The sequence below is a fragment of the Lipotes vexillifer genome, unplaced genomic scaffold, assembly GCF_000442215.2.
Source record: "Lipotes vexillifer unplaced genomic scaffold, Lipotes_vexillifer_v1.1 scaffold331, whole genome shotgun sequence".
NCBI classification, from domain to species: Eukaryota; Metazoa; Chordata; class Mammalia; order Artiodactyla; family Lipotidae; genus Lipotes; species Lipotes vexillifer.
Window position 1 is genome coordinate 305822 of NW_006774049.1, and position 13795 is coordinate 319616.

General features: G+C 44.0%; 1 protein-coding gene across 2 annotated transcripts in view; it reads right to left on the minus strand.

Moving 5' to 3' along the window:
* Positions 1-1397, minus strand: part of RHOBTB1 (Rho related BTB domain containing 1) — a 71133-nt gene extending 69736 nt beyond the window's left edge. The window contains exon 1 of one of the 2 annotated variants that reach the window (XM_007448634.1): positions 1095-1397. The gene's annotated coding sequence lies outside the window, so the exon portion shown is untranslated. The remainder of the gene's footprint in view (positions 1-1094) is intronic. The other variant, XM_007448635.1, reaches the window with a different exon arrangement.
* Between the last annotated feature and the right edge of the window lie 12398 nt (positions 1398-13795).

Below are 13795 nucleotides of genomic sequence, written 5' to 3' on the forward strand. Positions count from 1 at the left end.
TACTTCTGCAGCTTAGAGAGGATCCATAATACGGTGTAGAATATGCAGCACTGCCCCGGTTGGTGGTGGGGAGCCCCAAACTAGTGAGACCTCAAGTTGAGCGTCTGGCTGGGGTTCAACAGAGCTGCGTGAACAGCACGGGTTGGGGGAAGTTCAAAGTCAAGGCGACTCCTCTGGTCTTAACTTCCTAGGTCTTCCTAGGTCTGCGCGCCTTTGTGTATATACCGATCTTCGTACCTTTCCCCGCCCCCAACCCCAGCAAACGTGTGCAGTCAGCTCGAAAGGCATAGCTCGTGTGCTGACGTGCAAAACCAAGTCAGAACCCTGCGCCCGGCGCTCCCCTCTAAGTTTCTGGCTCCTCCAAGTCTAAATATTGACACTGCTCCTCGATTGAGATGTTTGATACTGCTGAGGGTAGAAACGGCAGAGCGACAGTACGATCGGGTGGTCCATTTTTATAGTTGGGCCTTCCTTCCACTTCGTCTTCTGTAGTAGGGGTTGGATTCCCTGTCTGCATATCCCCACCCCCCGTTTTTCTCCCCGAAAGCTGAGCGCGCAGAGACAAGGTAAGGTGTTTTGCCAGCCTCTCATGGCAGCTCCTACTGTTGTCACAGCAACTCACAACAGACTCCATGGACACCGGCTGGTGGTGGGGAGCGCCGAACTGTGGGCTGACCGGTCAGGGGGGTGCAAGCGCCCAAGGGGCTCGGGTATCCCCCTCTGCAGTCCCACCACCGTCCTTCCAAGAAAAAGAGCCCTCTGGTCTGCGCGGCACCCCGCCCCGCCCGCCTGCTAAGGGTGCCTGTTGTGCATTTTCTCAGCTCCAAGTTAGGGGTGCGGCTGGACGGGCGCTCCTAGGAATCTCTTCTGCTTGCCTCTGATGGCGGGGCTCCCGGCCTCGCGAGACAGGCGAGGGCGGCTCCCAGAGCAACTCGGTCCCACGACTCTCGCTCGGGACGCTGCCCGCCGCGTGGCGCGCGGCCCGGGGCTCCCACAGGCCACCCGCCGGGGCCGGGGCGGGTGGAGCGGGGCTCCGCGGCGGCCGCTCGGAGCAGAAGTTTCACAGCATAGCGCACTCACGACACAGAACCTACCCTGAAGCCGAGCGAGACGCCAGCTCTCTCCGCCTTCAAGGGCTGGGGGAGCAGGGGGCGGGGGGGGGCGCTGGCCCCCGCCACTCAGCAGCAGCCACGACTGCGCGCGGTCGCGGGTGTGCGGGGCCCCTGCGCGCGGCGCGCCGCCCGCCGCCCAACTTTGCACAAAGGCAGCATGGCACTGCCTCGCCTCCCGGGCGCCGGGCCGGAGGGGCTCGCCCCTTTCCGCCGCCGCCCCCCAGCCCTCCCCTTTTCCTCCCGCCCCCACCCGGCTCTCAGGCTGGCTGGCCGGCCGGGCAGAACAGAGCGCTCGGCACCCAGCTCCGCCGCCTTGGCGGCCGCCGCTCGCTCCGTGACGTTAGCAGCCTTCGCGGCTATTTATAGCCACACGGTTGGATTTCATTCATGAAACCGGGGCCTGGTGTGTCTGTGCGCTGGGGCGCGGGTTGCAAAGGTGCCTCCGCTTGACGCGGACCCGGGGGGGCCCGGCCTCGGAGGCAGACTGCCCGGGGCTGACGTGCGCGGTGCCTGGCAGACCCCAGCCCCGCTCGCTAGCGGCCGGGCGGGGAGGGGCAGGACGACCAGCCCCCCACCCCTCCACCCCACCCCTTTCTCTGTCCCCAGCACTCCACCCATTCCCATACAACTGCTGGCCCTTTGTCCCAGGCTCCGGAAAAGTAAGTTGAGCCACTAACCGGCTGGGCGGCATGGTTTTCTTCCCCCAAGGAGCTGACCGGCCGCGGACTCCGAGGGAGGACATGGGCTTTTGTTTCAAAACCGAGCCCAGCTGCTGACTAAGGGCTGCGTTAGCCCAGCCTGCTCCTCCCCTGGGCGCTGCACGTGTTGGCCGGCTCCCCCCTCTGGGTTACCTTCCTCTGTGACTTGGCTCGTGGGGGTCCCCGCAGGGGGCGGTAAGGTCACAAGGGCTGCCCCCCCACCCCCCACCCCGAGTAAGTAGGCGATTTACAACCGCCTACAAATGGCTGAGTGAGGAAGTGAAATTGACTTCTGGCCGCTCGTGGGTTGTCAGAATGCTTGGATGCCCACGACAATCCGTCCTTCCTCGTGAACTCTTTCTTACTCTTCCAGGCTGACTTTGAGCTTTGAGGACAGGACCAGGGGCAGTTTTCATGCACGCACGTAAAAGGTACTTATTTAGCGTCTACATACAGTGTGTCAGGTACCCTGTCAAGCTCTGAGGAGGTGACAGGGAACACAACCAACCTGGTGCCGGCCCTCAACGTGCTTTCAGTCAGCCTATTAAAAGTACTGTGTTTTAAACCTCCTTATTCCCAGCTTATAAAGAGGCAATTAGGAGATAAAGGTATTGATGTGTTCAGCTACCTTAAGGGGCTTGTTCCTTTAATAAACCTTTACCGAGGAGGCTGTCTGTGTACAAAGGGCTGGGGATACAAAGATGGCAACAATGTCCTCAAGGAGTTCTCAGCTAATGGGTTCCTGAAGGTTTGCAGGGCTGGGAAAGAGGAGCCCACATTCTATTGCAAAGGCTGTCTCTTCAACACAGATACATGAGGGGGTGATCATTTACTTGGCACAAAACAGACTTTGCTTAGTCTATTTAAAAGTGACTCCATTTTGCAAGGTTTAATCAATATATTATACATTTTTTTTCAGGAACACATTTCTTTCTTGGGAAAAGTTAATTAACCCTGTTCACTCCTAGCAATCAGTTCTCTTTATTGCAAGCTATTTCTCTTCAAACTGCCCAGAGGGGCTAAAAAATAGTGTAAAACCTCAAAAGAAATAGGAATCAACATGTATTATGGCCTTCACATGTGGCAGGCAATGGGTTAGGCTAGGAGATTTCAAACACATTGTCTCAAGCCTCACAACAGCGCATGAGGTAGATGCCGTTGTTAACATAACCATTTTATAGATGAGGAAACTGAGGCACACAGAGGCAGTTTCCTGAGATTTTGACAGTTGCATTTGCACCTGGGTCAGCCTGTGCTAAGGCCTCATTTTACCACTAATTGGCTTTTTGACATCCTGCCTCTTCTCAATTGCTTTCATTTCCCCAGTTATAAATTAAAAAGAATTAAATGGCTTGTTTAAGCAGCAGGTAGGTGGTAGGACCAGAAGGACACCTATACAAAGACCCCAGTTGGTAGGCAACTGTTCAGACGTTGCCCTCCACCCCTAGGGGGCACTGAGGCTCAGATAGGCCTTCCAAAGGATGCTGCTTCTCCAGGGGGCAAAGAATTAACAATCGTCATGGAATTACCCAGTTGGATGCCTACATCTGAGGGAAAATGACCGGAAGAAAGTCCAGGAAAATAAATCGGTGTAAACAATAATTCAGGTGTGGCAGAGGAAAGGTCATGATTTAAGGAAGTCCTTCCCAACCAGGGCAGTGATCTGAGAAAGAGGTCGCCACAATGGTGCTGTGTAGCCCCCAAATTTTACACATGAAACTCAGGATTCTAAAAAAGTTGGACAAAATGAGTACAGACTATATTTTGCCAACAGGAAAGGAAAAGAACAATAGCAAATAATCCTCTGAAGCACTGCCATGAATCTTGTTATTGCCCTGTTCTTGTTATTACCACAAAATAATCCACATGTGTATACTAAAATTGTGGCTTGCTAATAAAATCAATACCATTCGCTTTTTTTTTTTTGCGGTACGCAGGCCTCTCACTGTTGTGGCCTCTCCCGTTGTGGAGCACAGGCTCCGGACGCGCAGGCTCAGCGGCCGTGGCTCACGGGCCCAGCCGCTCCGCGGCATGTGGGATCCTCCCGGACCGGGGCACGAACCCGCGTCCCCTACATCGGCAGGCGGACTCTCAACCACTGCGCCACCAGGGAAGCCCAATACCATTCGCTTTTGATAAATAAAAAAATTGGTGGGACTGCCCTGGTGGTGCAGCCATTAAGAATGCGCCTGCCAGTGCAGGGGACACGGGTTCCAGCCCTGGTCCAGGAAGATCCCACACGCCGCGGAGCAGCTAAGCCCGTGCGCCACAACTACAGAGCCTGCGCTCTAGAGCCCGCGAGCCACAACTACTGAGCCCACGTGCTGCAACTACTGAAGCCCGTGCACCACAACTACTGACCCTGTGTGCTGCAACTACTGAAGCGCTCCACAATAAGAGGAGCCACCTCAATGAGAAGCCTGCACACCGTGACGAAGAGTAGCCCCCGCTTGCCGCGACTAGAGAAAGCCCAAGCACAGCAACAAAGACCCAATGCAGCCAAAAATAAAAGAAAAATTTGGTACTTAAGTTTAATTAAACCAACACTGTGTATTTAAACACTCAGGGTTGTACTGCACAAAAGTGGTATAAAGACTTTTGACTACCTTTTATGGTAATTATTTACCGAAGTCACAGGATTAAAAAAAAATTCTCGCAATCAAGATACAGAAGTTTCATCATCATAAAAGAACTCCTTCATGCTAAATCTTGGTATTTGCATCCCCCCACCAACCATTAATCTTTTCTCCATCTCTAGAATTTTGACATTTTGAGGCTTACTTTAATAAGAGCATACAGTATGTAATGTTTTGAGATTGAATGAAAAACTTTTTTTACTAGGCAGAATGCTCTTGAGGTTCATCCAAGGAGTTGCATCTATCAGTAGTTCATATCTTTTTATTGCTAAGTAAATTTCTATTGGATGGATATACCAGAATTTGTTCATCCATTTTCCCATTGAGGGACTTTTGAGTGGCTTCCAGTATTTTGCCATTAAGAATAATACTTCTGTAAACATTGCATTGTAGGTATTTGTGTGAACTTAAGTTTTTTATTTCTTTGGGATGAATGCCCAAGCATGCCATTGCTGGGTCATATGCTAAGAAACTGTAAAACTATGTTCCAGAGTGGCTGTACCATTTTACATTCCCACCAGTAATGTATGAGAAATCTATGTTCTCCAAGATCTCACCAGTATTTGGTATTAGCAGTATTAAAAAATATTTGTTTTGAATTGTTCAATAGCTTTGTAGGGACAAGTCATTGTGGTTTTAATCTGGATTTCCCTAATGACTAATGACATTGAACATCTCATGTCCCATGTCTCTTTTGGCTGAAATATCTGTTCATCTCTTTGGCCTACTTTGTAATTGGATTTTTTTAACTACTGAGTTTTGAGATTTCTTTTTTCCTTCAAAAATATATCCTGGAGCAGAAGCAAGAGGAACTACAATCCTGCAGCCTGTGGAACAAAAACCACATTCAAAGACAGATAGACAAGATGAAAAGGCAGAGGACTATGTACCAGGTGACGGAACAAGATAAAACCCCAGAAAAACAACTAAATGAAATGGAGATAGTCAACCTTCCGGAAAAAGAATTCAGAATAATGACAGTGAAGATGATCCAGGACCTCAGAAAAAGAATGGAGGCAAAGATGGAGAAGATGCAAGAAATGTTTAACAAAGATCAGGAAGAATAAAAGAACAAACAGAGATGAACAATACAGTAACTGAAATGAAAAATACACCAGAAGGAATCAATAGCAGAATAACTGAGGCAGAAGAACGGATAAGTGACCTGGAAGGCAGAATGGTGGAATTCACTGCTGCGGAGCAGAATAAAGAAAAAAGAATGAAAAGAAATGAAGACAGCCTAAGAGACCTCTGAGACAACATTAAACACAACAACATTCGCATTATAGGGGTCCCAGAAGGAGAAGAAAGAGAGAGAAAGGACCCGAGAAAATATTTGAAGAGATTATAGTCGAAAATTTCCCTAACATGGGAAAGGAAATAGCTACCCAAGTCCAGGAAGTGCAGAGACTCCCATACAGGACAAACCCAGGGGGAAACACACCGAGACACATAGTAATCAAATTGGCAAAAATTAAAGACAAAGAAAAATTATGGAAAGCAGCAAGGGAAAAACGACAAATAACATACAAGGGAACTCCCATAAGGTTAACAGCTGATTTCTCAGCAGAAACTCTACAAGCCAGAAGGGAGTGGCATGATATACTTAAAGTGATGAAAGGGAAGAAACTACAACCAAGATTACTCTACCCGCCAAGGATCTCATTCAGATTCGATGGAGAAATCAAAAGCTTTACAGACAAGCAAAGGCTAAGAGAATTCAGCACCACCAAACCAGCTCTACAACAAATGCTAAAGGAACTTCTCTAAGTGGGAAACACAAGAGAAGAAAAGCACCTAGCAAAACAAACCCCAAACAAATAAGAAAATGGTGATAGGAACATACATATCGATAATTACCTTAAATGTGAATGGATTAAATGCTCCAACCAAAAGACACAGGCTTGCTGAATGGATACAGAAGCAAGACCCATACATATGCTGTCTACAGGAGACCCACTTCAGACCTAGGGACACATACAGACTGAAAGTGAGGGGTTGGAAAAAGATATTCCATGAAAATGGAAATCAAAAGAAGGCTGGAGGAGCAATACTCATATCAGATAAAATAGACTTTAAAATAAAGAATGTTACAAGAGACAAGGAAGGACACTACATAACAATCAAGGGATGAATCCAAGAAGAAGATATAACAATTATAAATATATAAGCACCCAACATAGGAGCACCTCAATACATAAGGCAATGGCTAACAGCTCTAAAGGAGGGAATCGACAGTAACACAATAATAATGGGGGACTTGAACACCTCACTTACCCCAATGGACAGATCATCCAAAAGAAAATTAATAAGGAAACACAAGCTTTAAATGACACAATAGACCAGATAGATTTAATTGATATTTATAGGACATTCCATCCAAAAACAGCAGATTACACTTTCTTCTCAAGCGCGCATGGAACATTCTCCAGGATAGATCACATCCTGGTTCACAAATCAAGCCTCAGTAAATTTAAGAAAATTGAAATCATATCAAGCATCTTTTCTGGCCAAAATGCTATGAGATTAGAAATCAATTACAGGGAACAAAACGTAAAATACACAAACAAATGGAGACTAAACAAAACGTTACTAAATAAGCAAGAGGTCACTGAAGAAATCAAAGAGGAAATCAAAAAACACCTAGAGACGAATGACAATGAAAACACAACGATCCAAAACCTATGGCATTCAGCAAAAGCAGTTCTAAGAGGGAAGTTGATAGCTATACAAGCCTACCTCAGGAAACAAGAAAAATCTCAAATAAACCATCTAACGTTACAGCTAAAGGAACTAGAGAAAGAAGAACAAACAAAACCCAAAGTTAGCAGAAGGAAAGAAATCATAAGGATCAGAGCAGAAATAAATGAAATAGAAACAAAGAAAACAATAGCAAAGATCAATAAAACTAAAATCTGGTTCTTTGAGAAGATAAACAAAATTGATAAACCATTGGCCAGACTCATGAAGAAAAAGAGGGAGAGGACTCACATCACTAAAATTTAGAAATGAAAAAGGAGAAGTTACAACAGACACCGCAGAAATACAAAGCATCCTAAGAGACTACTACAAGAAACTCTATGCCAATAAAATGGACAACCTGGAAGAAATGGACAAATTCCTAGAAAGGTATAACCTTCCAAGACTGAACCAGGAAGAAATAGAAAATATGAACAGACCAATCACAAGGAACCTAATTGAAACTGTGATTAAAAATCTTCCAACAAACAAAAGTTCAGGACCAGACGGCTTTACAGATGAATTCTATCAAACATTTAGAGAAGAGCTAACACCCATTCTTCTCAAACTCTTTCAAAAAATTGCAGAGGAAGGAACATTCCCAAACTCATTCTATGAGGCCACCATTACCATGATACCAAAACCAGACAAAGATACTACAAAAAAAAAAAAAAAATTACAGACCAATATCACTGATGAAGATAGATGCAAAAATCCTCAACAAAATACTAGCAAACAGAATCCAACAACACATTAAAAGGTTCATGATCCTATGATCAAGTGGGGTTTATCCCAGGAATGCAAGGATTCTTCAATATATGCAAATCAATCAGTGTGATACACCATGTTAACAAACTGAAGAATTAAAAACCATATGATCATCTCAATAGATGCAGAAAAAGCTTTTGACAAAATTCAACACCCATTTATGATAAAAGCTCTCCAGAAAGTGGGCATAGAGGGAACCTACCTCAACATAATAAAGGCCATATACGACAAACCCACAGCAAACATCATTCTCAATGGTGAAAAACTGAAAGCATTTCCTCTAAGATGAGGAACAAGACAAGGTTGTCCACTCTCACCACTATTCTTCAAAATAGTTTTGGAAGTCATAGCCACGGCAATCAGAAAAGAAAAAAATCAAAGTTATACAAATTGGAAGAGAAGAAGTAAACTGTCAGTGTTTGCAGATGACATGATACTATACATAGAGAATCCTAAAGATGCCACCAGAAAACTACTAGAGCTAATCAATTAATTTGTTAAAGTTGCAGAATACAAAATTAATATACTGAAATCCCTTGCATTCCTATACACTAATGATGAAAAATCTGAAAGAGAAATTAGGGAAACACTCCCATTTACCATTGCAACAAAAAGAATAAAATACCTAGGAATAAACCTACCTAGGGAGACAAAAGACCTGTATGCAGAAAATATAAGACACTGATGAAAGAAATTAAAGATGATACCAACATATGGAGAGATATACCATGTCACTGGATTGGAAGAATCAATATTGTGAAAATGACTATAGTACCCAAAGCAATCTACAGATTCAGTGCAATCGCTATCAAACTACCAATGGCATTTTTTACAGAAGTAGAAGAAAAAGTTTTAAAATTTGTATGGAGACACAAAAGACCCCGAATAGCCAAAGCAATCTTGAGAAAGAAAAACGGAGCTGGAGGAATCAGACTCCCTGACTTCAGACTATACTACAAAGCTACAGTAATCAAGACAATATGGTACTGGCACAAAAACAGAAATATAGATCAATGGAACAGGATAGAAAGCCCACAGATAAACCCACGGCCCTGTGGTCAACTACTCCATGACAAAGGAGGCAAGGATATACAATGGAGAAAAGACAGTCTCTTCAATAAGTGGTGCTGGGAAAACTGGACAGCTACATGTAAAAGAATGAAATTAGAACACTCCCTAACACCACACACAAAAATAAACGCAAAATGGATTAGAGACCTAAATGTAAGACTGGTCACTATAAAACTCTTAGAGGAAAACATAGGAAGAACACACTATGACATAAACCACAGCAAGATATTTTTTGATCCACCTCCTAGAGTAATGGAAATAAAAACAAAAATAAACAAATGAGACCTAATGAAACTTCAAAGCTTTTGCACAGCAGAGGAAACCATAAACAAGATGAAAAGACAACCCTTAGAATGGGAGAAAATATTTGTAAATGATATATATAATATATATATATGATATATATATAATATATATAAATAGCTATATATATATATAAATACCAAAATGTGTAAATAGCGCATGCAGCTCAATATCAAAAAAACAAACAACCCAATCCAAAAATGGGCAGAAGACCTAAACAGACATTTTTCCAAAGAAGACATACAGATGGCCAAGAAGCACATGAAAAGCTGCTCAACATCACTAATTATTAGAGAAATGCAAATCAAAACTACAGTGAGGTATCCCCTCACACCAGTTAGAATGAGCATCATCAGAAAATCTACAAACAACTAATGCTGGAGAGAGTGTGGACAAAAGGGAACCCTCTTGCACTGTTGGTAGGAATGTAAATTGATACAGCCACTATGGAGAACAGTATGGAGGTTCCTTAAAGAACTAAAAATAGAATTACCATATGACCCAGCAGTCCCACTACAGGGCATATACCCAGAGAAAACCATAATTCAAAAAGACACAGGCACCCCAATGTTCATTGCAGCACCATTTACAATAGCCAGGTCATGGAAGCAACCTAGATGCTCATCGACAGACGAATGGATAAAGATGATGTGGTACATATATACAGTCGAATATTACTCATCCATAAAAAGGAAAGAAATTAGGTCATTTGTAGAGTCGTGGATGGATCTAGAGACTGTCATACAGAGTGAAGTAAGTCAGAAAGAGAAAAACAAATATCGTATATTAACGTATATATATGGAACCTAGAAAATGGTACAGGTGAACCGGTTTGCCTAGCAGAAATTGAGACACAGAAGTAGAGAAAAAACATATGGGGGGAAGCAGCAGTGGGTGGCGGTGGTGGTGTGCTGAATTGGGCGACTGGGATTGACATGTATACACTGATGAGTATAAAATGGATGACTAATAGGAACAAATAAATAAAAATAAACATAAAAAATATTCTGGGATCACAGAATTTGCAAATGCAATTAAATGCTACTTTAAGATAACTCCGTTTTCAGTTCAGTCAGTATCGTTCAACACTTCTATTGCCATCCGTTTTATAGAGAATATTCTCAGGTGTTTACAGTAAGTATTCTCAAGTATTTACAAAAAACTCCTACAGAGAGGGTCTTTCAGGATTATTTAATGAACTTGGTTTTCAGCTGTCGGTAACCAACACGCAGAGCCCGCCCTACACGTGGCCGCAGCGCAAGTAGTGGACGGCTGGTATCCGCGCAGTCGCAGACCCCTCTTCCGGAGATGTGTGTGCGTGCTCGGTGCAGCTACGCCTGCAGCAGAAGCCTGAGTGAGGCCGGCTTTGCTTCGTCTCTCCCCTTCTCCTTGGATGCCCGGTAGGATGCTGTACCTGGCTGTCGAGAGGATGTTATCCTGGGTGGCGGGTTCCAGGTGTTACGGAGACAAGCACTACCAGCGTTTGAAGACATGCCCCTGTTTTAAGGAGAGATGTGTTTGGTAGAACGATGTTGAAAAACAGCTATTGGAGCAGATTCCTGGTGTTAATGTGGAACAGCTGACAACTCTGCAGTACTTTAACGAGATGGTGGCTGGAGACCTAGTGAGTGGCATGCTGTGTCATGTTTTCGGGTGTTCTGGCTTTTGAAGAAATGCTTCTGGACCAGAGAACAGAGTGAGGCCCGTGGGCACCGGACTTCAGCATTGGCTGAGGGGCGACTTCCTCGTCCCGTACAAATCGTCTTGCTCGCTGGCTTCCCAGGAGGACCAGGGCTCTGGCTCCCACCTGCAGGCAGTGGCGTCTGTCTGGACCTAGCTGGCAGGAGGGGCTGTATGCGGCTCCGGCGAACGGTGGCAGGAAGGTAAGACAGCCCCTGTTCGGGGCTCTAGATTAATGCAAAGTATTGCGGGATCTAAAAGAAAATGATGTGATCCTCCCGGGCCCTCTGTTTCTCCTGAAACTCTTTCTTGTATTCAGGACCTTTAGTACTTCTGCCGGAGTAGTTGCTTCTCCCAGATGTCAGACTGCTCTGGGGCCTGTCGAACATTGTGTCTGGGGCCCCCTCTCCAGCTCTCATGTCATTGATAGCCACATGGAATTACGTATCATCACGAACCCTTTCTGTCCCAAATACCACAGGTCGGCTTTGCCCAAATTGCTTTCACCTGGGTAGAGTGAAGACCCTTTAGCTCCAGGAGCCCAGCTGTGTGGGGTTTTGACTACTTGGGCATTTATCTCAGGTGTTACTCAAACCAGCCCTTGTGGTCCCTGAAGTTCCTATTTTCTGGGGAAATCTGAGCTAGTCTTGGCTGTGGGAATCAACTAAAGGAGATTGTCCTTTATCTAAAAGCTACAAGTATAAATTAACTAGTCCTTCAGTCTTGGCATTTCCTTGGTTACCCATTTAAAGACAGAAGCCTGAATACAGTGTGCTTTTTAGTTGTCAGTTCTATGAAGGTGAAAATGCTTTTTACATTGGCGTTCCTGTATTACTGGGCACCAGTGGATATAGGCCATGTGTTGGAAATAGACAAAAAGGTATCCTTTGATTATAGCGTGTTAAATGTATTTGTGCAGGTTTGCATAAAATCCTTTCTGTATGGATCCCTTCATTAGGTTTTCTGTTACGGTGGGGCAAGTTTGGTAAAAATGTGGTTTTGTGGGCTGGGCAGTTCTAAGTACATTCATCTTCCTGTCAGAATCTCTCTTACTAAGGTGGTGTTCCACTGGTCTAGCTCAGCGTGTGTAAGAGGAGGTAGCAAACAGCTTTTACGGGCCTCTGGCTCGCTTTGTTTAGTATGGCGTTGCTAATCGTAACCCCGGTATGTCACACCTCTAGAAAAGAAAAACCCAGTAGCCTAATGCACATTATCTTTGCTTTTAAAAAAAAAGTAAAAATGGGGCTCTGTACTGGGAAAGAAGTCTGCATTTGAAAGGGACATTTGTTCAAAATAAGCTATGTTCCTAATATTACAAAAGGTGTTATGTTAGGCTTTATCTTTACCTAATTACAAATAAATGACAAGATTTATGTGTCATAGCATGTTTAAGGCTATCTTGCCCGACCAACTGTTTCATACAAAAAATACAAAACTGTATTTCTCTTCATGACATAAGTTAAAAAACAAAAAACAAAAAAACCCGGAAAACCCCAAACGGAAACACATTAAAGGGGGCATAGAGTAGTGGAAAGAGTAGGAAAATGGAATTGTGTTTTGGCCATCCCACTAACTAGTCATGTAATTCTGTGCTAGTTCCTTCATCCATTGCATTTCAAATTTCCATATATAAGATGAAGATGAGAATAATAACTTTCTAAAAAGTTGTTAAGACTAAATGAAATAACGTTTGTGGAAAATGTCTTGTAAAATGTGAAGCTTTATACACACTGGTTAGTGTAAAATGACTCATCCTGAAGCCATTTAAAAATCTTGTACAGCACAGGGTATCCTTGGATTTCGGAGTAGCAAAGATCAGTCTTACAGGAACTATATCATTCCCACAACTCAGCCCCAAATGCTGACTGTATTATACAGAATAGCCTACACCAAATTCTATCCATAAGGTAGAAGGTTTAGTTTTCGAGATTTGAGGTTTTTGCTGTGCCAGTGACTTGTAATTGCTGCATTTCCCTAGAAGTGAGCTAAACTACATGCGGAAACTAGAAAAATAAATGGACTACACACACACACACACACACACACACACACACAAACACAAACACACAGCTCATTTCAGAAAACGAATTCCACCTATATTCATATCACATTTTTCTGCTTACCAAGCATCTCTAATATACATGTCACTTAATCTTCATGACAGCCTTGAGAATTATTATCTCAAAATTCGAGAGGTGGGGAAATGAAGTTTACTAGAGGGTAAGTGACTTGCTGTGTGTTAGCAGACGGGGAACCTGAATCCTGTCTAACCCTGAATTCTAACCCAGATCTTCTGACCACATGAAAGTAAATGTTCTGAAGTAATTGAGTGCGTAGTACACTAATTTATGTATAGATACCACATTAAAAGAAATACAAATTTTTTTTAGAAACACCAATGACCTGGAAGGAGACCTACCAGTCAGCCCCCAGAAAAAAGCTGAATTGTGAGGCTTTTTCTAAATTGTCATCACTTCTGCTTTCATCATGGTTCCTTGTCTAAAAGCGCTGGGATCTGACTCCTTGCTCTGGAGTCAAGACCGTGTCTCGTGCACACAACTGCAATCGCTCCTTAGCTCTGTAAATATTATATTTATCTTAATATTTCACAGGACCTCTGATTTACTACTTGGTAAACTTCCCGCTTTATGAACAAGTAGTTAACTGAATCACATGTGAGTGATATAAGCAGTTAAACACGTCGTGATCAGCATTGCAGGAGTCTAGTCCTTTAGCTTGTAAACATAAGCCGATAACTCCTGGGGCCAGGGACAAAATCTCACTTCCC